Source organism: Mustela nivalis (assembly GCF_964662115.1).
Source record: "Mustela nivalis genome assembly, contig: HAP1_SCAFFOLD_1345, whole genome shotgun sequence".
Lineage (NCBI taxonomy): Eukaryota > Metazoa > Chordata > Mammalia > Carnivora > Mustelidae > Mustela > Mustela nivalis.
Genome location: NW_028135319.1, coordinates 15,685 through 23,526, shown reverse-complemented (window position 1 = coordinate 23,526; position 7,842 = coordinate 15,685).

The following is a 7,842-nucleotide window of genomic DNA, read 5'->3' as shown; positions in this document are numbered from 1 at the left end:
GGGCTTGGGAGCTGGGGGCAGCCCGAGGGCCTCGCTAGGGGATCCAGGGCCCAGGGCCTCGGGAGCACAGGCCCGCGAGGAGGTGGCCCAAGCCCGGGGTCGAGGCCTGCTCCGGCCTCCTGCCCCCCACACCCTCGGCCCCGGCCCCCCCACTCCCCGCCCTCCGCCCACAGCCCGGCGGCCCCCACGCCCCTCCCCGCGTCCATGGCCGTGGTCCTCACCCCGGTCCCCCTTTCCCTGCCTCTGGGCCCAAAGCCCTTCCAACACTGCCCCGCCCTGCCAGCAGCCCCCCAAGGCCGGCTGAGGCGCGGGTGGGCCTCGTGCCGTGCAGGCGGAAACGCTGGCTTGTGGCCGGCCGCCCGGGCAGCGGGCCGCCCTTTTGGGGCCAGGGGCCCGCGATGCTGGGACTGGGGTGGCCAGGGGTCAGGGGGTCAGGGGCGTGAGGGGACCGGGCTCAGGGGCTGAGGCGTTCAGGGACTGTTGGGAGGCCGCCGCGTTGGCCAGGGCGCCCAGCGGTGGCGGCCAAGGGAGAGGGAGGGGGGCCCAACGGGGAGAGAAAAAAGAGGAAGGCCAAAGACAAGCGTTTGGGGGCGAAAAAAAGCCTACAGCACCCGGTATTCCCAGGCGGTCTCCCATCCAAGTACTAACCAGGCCCGACCCTGCTTAGCTTCCGAGATCAGACGAGATCGGGCGCGTTCAGGGTGGTATGGCCGTAGACGCCTGCCACTTCAGCTGGCCGCCCCAAGAGGCTGCTGCGCGCTTCCCGGGCCCCGGCGCGAGCCGGGGCTCCCCACTCAGCCTGCCCTGGGCCTGGCGCCTGACTCCCCGCCCGCCAGCCCGCCTGGCCCGGGGGCCCGGACGTCAAAGTCTGTCGGGGCACTCTCCCATCCCGGGGCTCCCCAGCCCCGCCGCCCCGTGCCTCCCCAGGCCGCAACCAGGTGTGTCCTCGGCCCCCACCTCCCACCGACCCCCCCCACCACCCACCCGCGCTCCGTGTGCTCCGCCCCCGCCGCCCCCCACCACCCCCCCACACACACCACCAGAGCCCACCCAGCGCCCTAGGCCGGGCCCAGCCGGCCACCTGGCCTTCCCTCCTCTCCATCCTCTCCTCTCCTCTGCTCTCTTCTGCTCTCCTCCAGACAGCTCTGCTCAGCTCGGCTCGGCCTGGCTCGGCTCGGCTCTCCCCTCGTCTCCACCCCACCTCGCTCCCAGCCCACCCGAGGCCACGAGGACACGGGCGACGCCACACACCGGCCCAGAAGCGGCAGCCCCGCCCCGTGGCCCTTCCTCCGCCGCGCTTCCCCTGGCCACCCACCCGCCCCGGGCCCTGACCGAGAGACACAGACAGGCCGGCTCACCTACACGGACACACGGATACCCAGGGAGACCAGGGACAGACACAGACGGAGGGACCTCTGCACAGACGGCGAGAACGCAGAGCCCCAGAGACAGACTCTCCAACCCGCAGAGCCCCCTCAGACCCTCCACCCCCACCCCCAGCCCCCAGGCGAGACGCGGTGACCCTGACCCGCATGCGGACAGGGACCCGGTCAGAGACACGGGTGCACGCAACGCTCACGCACCCACTCACACGCACAGAAACACACACACACGCACACGCACACGCACACACGCACACACACTCGGACAAGACACCACACACCCAGGAGGCTGCGGTGGCCTGCCACCTGCCCCGGCAGGGAGGGCCGCCTTGCTTGGGCCGGGCTTTGGCCTAGGTGGCGGCGCCCTGGAGCTGCCGGAGGAGCCCGGGGAGCCCGAGGACCTGCCGGTGAGGTGTCTGCAGTCCCGTTCCGCTCCCATTCCTGCCCGGCACCCCGTCTGGCCTTGGGGCCTGCGAGGGTTTCTTTCTCTGGTCTAGTCCTCTGGTGTGGGGTGAGGCGGGGGGCCGGGGAGGGGGGGCGCCCCCGGTCTTGCTGAGCAAGACAGCCTCGCGGTTGCCTTCGCTGTCCCTGGGAGACGCAGCGTGGAGCCGGGTGCCCACGGCGCCGGAAGCCCAGGGCGGTCGGCCATCTCGCGTCCCGGGCACCTGAGCCAGGGCGCGGGGCCCAAGGGGCGAAGGGGAGCTGGTCGGGGAGAAGGAAGGGAATGCCCTTCCGGCCTGAGCGGAGCCCAGGCCCCGTGGAGAGAAGGGGCAGGGGGGGGCCCAGGTCGCGGGGGCGCCGGGAGGGGTGGGGGGGGTGGGTCGGCTGCCGGTGGGCTTGGGAGCTGGGGGCAGCCCGAGGGCCTCGCTAGGGGATCCAGGGCCCAGGGCCTCGGGAGCACAGGCCCGCGAGGAGGTGGCCCAAGCCCGGGGTCGAGGCCTGCTCCGGCCTCCTGCCCACCACACCCTCGGCCCCGGCCCCCCCACTCCCCGCCCTCCGCCCACAGCCCGGCGGCCCCCACGCCCCTCCCCGCGTCCATGGCCGTGGTCCTCACCCCGGTCCCCCTTTCCCTGCCTCTGGGCCCAAAGCCCCCTCCAACACTGCCCCGCCCTGCCAGCAGCCCCCCAAGGCCGGCTGAGGCGCGGGTGGGCCTCGTGCCGTGCAGGCGGAAACGCTGGCTTGTGGCCGGCCGCCCGGGCAGCGGGCCGCCCTTTTGGGGCCAGGGGCCCGCGATGCTGGGACTGGGGTGGCCAGGGGTCAGGGGGTCAGGGGCGTGAGGGGACCGGGCTCAGGGGCTGAGGCGTTCAGGGACTGTTGGGAGGCCGCCGCGTTGGCCAGGGCGCCCAGCGGTGGCGGCCAAGGGAGAGGGAGGGGGGCCCAACGGGGAGAGAAAAAAGAGGAAGGCCAAAGACAAGCGTTTGGGGGCGAAAAAAAAGCCTACAGCACCCGGTATTCCCAGGCGGTCTCCCATCCAAGTACTAACCAGGCCCGACCCTGCTTAGCTTCCGAGATCAGACGAGATCCGGCGCGTTCAGGGTGGTATGGCCGTAGACGCCTGCCGCTTCAGCTGGCCGCCCCAAGAGGCTGCTGCGCGCTTCCCGGGCCCCGGCGCGAGCCGGGGCTCCCCACTCAGCCTGCCCTGGGCCTGGCGCCTGACTCCCCGCCCGCCAGCCCGCCTGGCCCGGGGGCCCGGACGTCAAAGTCTGTCGGGGCACTCTCCCATCCCGGGGCTCCCCAGCCCCGCCGCCCCGTGCCTCCCCAGGCCGCAACCAGGTGTGTCCTCGGCCCCCACCTCCCACCGACCCCCCCCACCACCCACCCGCGCTCCGTGTGCTCCGCCCCCGCCGCCCCCCACCACCCCCCCACACACACCACCAGAGCCCACCCAGCGCCCTAGGCCGGGCCCAGCCGGCCACCTGGCCTTCCCTCCTCTCCATCCTCTCCTCTCCTCTGCTCTCTTCTGCTCTCCTCCAGACAGCTCTGCTCAGCTCGGCTCGGCCTGGCTCGGCTCGGCTCTCCCCTCGTCTCCACCCCACCTCGCTCCCAGCCCACCCGAGGCCACGAGGACACGGGCGACGCCACACACCGGCCCAGAAGCGGCAGCCCCGCCCCGTGGCCCTTCCTCCGCCGCGCTTCCCCTGGCCACCCACCCGCCCCGGGCCCTGACCGAGAGACACAGACAGGCCGGCTCACCTACACGGACACACGGATACCCAGGGAGACCAGGGACAGACACAGACGGAGGGACCTCTGCACAGACGGCGAGAACGCAGAGCCCCAGAGACAGACTCTCCAACCCGCAGAGCCCCCTCAGACCCTCCACCCCCACCCCCAGCCCCCAGGCGAGACGCGGTGACCCTGACCCGCATGCGGACAGGGACCCGGTCAGAGACACGGGTGCACGCAACGCTCACGCACCCACTCACACGCACAGAAACACACACACACGCACACGCACACGCACACACGCACACACACTCGGACAAGACACCACACACCCAGGAGGCTGCGGTGGCCTGCCACCTGCCCCGGCAGGGAGGGCCGCCTTGCTTGGGCCGGGCTTTGGCCTAGGTGGCGGCGCCCTGGAGCTGCCGGAGGAGCCCGGGGAGCCCGAGGACCTGCCGGTGAGGTGTCTGCAGTCCCGTTCCGCTCCCATTCCTGCCCGGCACCCCGTCTGGCCTTGGGGCCTGCGAGGGTTTCTTTCTCTGGTCTAGTCCTCTGGTGTGGGGTGAGGCGGGGGGCCGGGGAGGGGGGGCGCCCCCGGTCTTGCTGAGCAAGACAGCCTCGCGGTTGCCTTCGCTGTCCCTGGGAGACGCAGCGTGGAGCCGGGTGCCCACGGCGCCGGAAGCCCAGGGCGGTCGGCCATCTCGCGTCCCGGGCACCTGAGCCAGGGCGCGGGGCCCAAGGGGCGAAGGGGAGCTGGTCGGGGAGAAGGAAGGGAATGCCCTTCCGGCCTGAGCGGAGCCCAGGCCCCGTGGAGAGAAGGGGCAGGGGGGGGCCCAGGTCGCGGGGGCGCCGGGAGGGGTGGGGGGGGTGGGTCGGCTGCCGGTGGGCTTGGGAGCTGGGGGCAGCCCGAGGGCCTCGCTAGGGGATCCAGGGCCCAGGGCCTCGGGAGCACAGGCCCGCGAGGAGGTGGCCCAAGCCCGGGGTCGAGGCCTGCTCCGGCCTCCTGCCCACCACACCCTCGGCCCCGGCCCCCCCACTCCCCGCCCTCCGCCCACAGCCCGGCGGCCCCCACGCCCCTCCCCGCGTCCATGGCCGTGGTCCTCACCCCGGTCCCCCTTTCCCTGCCTCTGGGCCCAAAGCCCCCTCCAACACTGCCCCGCCCTGCCAGCAGCCCCCCAAGGCCGGCTGAGGCGCGGGTGGGCCTCGTGCCGTGCAGGCGGAAACGCTGGCTTGTGGCCGGCCGCCCGGGCAGCGGGCCGCCCTTTTGGGGCCAGGGGCCCGCGATGCTGGGACTGGGGTGGCCAGGGGTCAGGGGGTCAGGGGCGTGAGGGGACCGGGCTCAGGGGCTGAGGCGTTCAGGGACTGTTGGGAGGCCGCCGCGTTGGCCAGGGCGCCCAGCGGTGGCGGCCAAGGGAGAGGGAGGGGGGCCCAACGGGGAGAGAAAAAAGAGGAAGGCCAAAGACAAGCGTTTGGGGGCGAAAAAAAAGCCTACAGCACCCGGTATTCCCAGGCGGTCTCCCATCCAAGTACTCACCAGGCCCGACCCTGCTTAGCTTCCGAGATCAGACGAGATCGGGCGCGTTCAGAGTGGTATGGCCGTAGACGCCTGCCGCTTCAGCTGGCCGCCCCAAGAGGCTGCTGCGCGCTTCCCGGGCCCCGGCGCGAGCCGGGGCTCCCCACTCAGCCTGCCCTGGGCCTGGCGCCTGACTCCCCGCCCGCCAGCCCGCCTGGCCCGGGGGCCCGGACGTCAAAGTCTGTCGGGGCACTCTCCCATCCCGGGGCTCCCCAGCCCCGCCGCCCCGTGCCTCCCCAGGCCGCAACCAGGTGTGTCCTCGGCCCCCACCTCCCACCGACCCCCCCCACCACCCACCCGCGCTCCGTGTGCTCCGCCCCCGCCGCCCCCCACCACCCCCCCACACACACCACCAGAGCCCACCCAGCGCCCTAGGCCGGGCCCAGCCGGCCACCTGGCCTTCCCTCCTCTCCATCCTCTCCTCTCCTCTGCTCTCTTCTGCTCTCCTCCAGACAGCTCTGCTCAGCTCGGCTCGGCCTGGCTCGGCTCGGCTCTCCCCTCGTCTCCACCCCACCTCGCTCCCAGCCCACCCGAGGCCACGAGGACACGGGCGACGCCACACACCGGCCCAGAAGCGGCAGCCCCGCCCCGTGGCCCTTCCTCCGCCGCGCTTCCCCTGGCCACCCACCCGCCCCGGGCCCTGACCGAGAGACACAGACAGGCCGGCTCACCTACACGGACACACGGATACCCAGGGAGACACAGGGACAGACACAGACGGAGGGACCTCTGCACAGACGGCGAGAACGCAGAGCCCCAGAGACAGACTCTCCAACCCGCAGAGCCCCCTCAGACCCTCCACCCCCACCCCCAGCCCCCAGGCGAGACGCGGTGACCCTGACCCGCATGCGGACAGGGACCCGGTCGGACACACGGGTGCACGCAACGCTCACGCACCCACTCACACGCACAGAAACACACACACACGCACACGCACACGCACACACGCACACACACTCGGACAAGACACCACACACCCAGGAGGCTGCGGTGGCCTGCCACCTGCCCCGGCAGGGAGGGCCGGCTTGCTTGGGCCGGGCTTTGGCCTAGGTGGCGGCGCCCTGGAGCTGCCGGAGGAGCCCGGGGAGCTCGAGGACCTGCCGGTGAGGTGTCTGCAGTCCCGTTCCGCTCCCATTCCTGCCCGGCACCCCGTCTGGCCTGGGGGCCTGCGAGGGTTTCTTTCTCTGGTCTAGTCCTCTGGTGTGGGGTGAGGCGGGGGGCCGGGGAGGGGGGGCGCCCCCGGTCTTGCTGAGCAAGACAGCCTCGCGGTTGCCTTCGCTGTCCCTGGGAGACGCAGCGTGGAGCCGGGTGCCCACGGCGCCGGAAGCCCAGGGCGGTCGGCCATCTCGCGTCCCGGGCACCTGAGCCAGGGCGCGGGGCCCAAGGGGCGAAGGGGAGCTGGTCGGGGAGAAGGAAGGGAATGCCCTTCCGGCCTGAGCGGAGCCCAGGCCCCGTGGAGAGAAGGGGCAGGGGGGGGCCCAGGTCGCGGGGGCGCCGGGAGGGGTGGGGGGGGTGGGTCGGCTGCCGGTGGGCTTGGGAGCTGGGGGCAGCCCGAGGGCCTCGCTAGGGGATCCAGGGCCCAGGGCCTCGGGAGCACAGGCCCGCGAGGAGGTGGCCCAAGCCCGTGGTCGAGGCCTGCTCCGGCCTCCTGCCCCCCACACCCTCGGCCCCGGCCCCCCCACTCCCCGCCCTCCGCCCACAGCCCGGCGGCCCCCACGCCCCTCCCCGCGTCCATGGCCGTGGTCCTCACCCCGGTCCCCCTTTCCCTGCCTCTGGGCCCAAAGCCCTTCCAACACTGCCCCGCCCTGCCAGCAGCCCCCCAAGGCCGGCTGAGGCGCGGGTGGGCCTCGTGCCGTGCAGGCGGAAACGCTGGCTTGTGGCCGGCCGCCCGGGCAGCGGGCCGCCCTTTTGGGGCCAGGGGCCCGCGATGCTGGGACTGGGGTGGCCAGGGGTCAGGGGGTCAGGGGCGTGAGGGGACCGGGCTCAGGGGCTGAGGCGTTCAGGGACTGTTGGGAGGCCGCCGCGTTGGCCAGGGCGCCCAGCGGTGGCGGCCAAGGGAGAGGGAGGGGGGCCCAACGGGGAGAGAAAAAAGAGGAAGGCCAAAGACAAGCGTTTGGGGGCGAAAAAAAAGCCAACAGCACCCGGTATTCCCAGGCGGTCTCCCATCCAAGTACTAACCAGGCCCGACCCTGCTTAGCTTCCGAGATCAGACGAGATCGGGCGCGTTCAGGGTGGTATGGCCGTAGACGCCTGCTGCTTCAGCTGGCCGCCCCAAGAGGCTGCTGCGCGCTTCCCGGGCCCCGGCGCGAGCCGGGGCTCCCCACTCAGCCTGCCCTGGGCCTGGCGCCTGACTCCCCGCCCGCCAGCCCGCCTGGCCCGGGGGCCCGGACGTCAAAGTCTGTCGGGGCACTCTCCCATCCCGGGGCTCCCCAGCCCCGCCGCCCCGTGCCTCCCCAGGCCGCAACCAGGTGTGTCCTCGGCCCCCACCTCCCACCGACCCCCCCCACCACCCACCCGCGCTCCGTGTGCTCCGCCCCCGCCGCCCCCCACCACCCCCCCACACACACCACCAGAGCCCACCCAGCGCCCTAGGCCGGGCCCAGCCGGCCACCTGGCCTTCCCTCCTCTCCATCCTCTCCTCTCCTCTGCTCTCTTCTGCTCTCCTCCAGACAGCTCTGCTCAGCTCGGCTCGGCCTGGCTCGGCTCGGCTCTCCCCTCGTC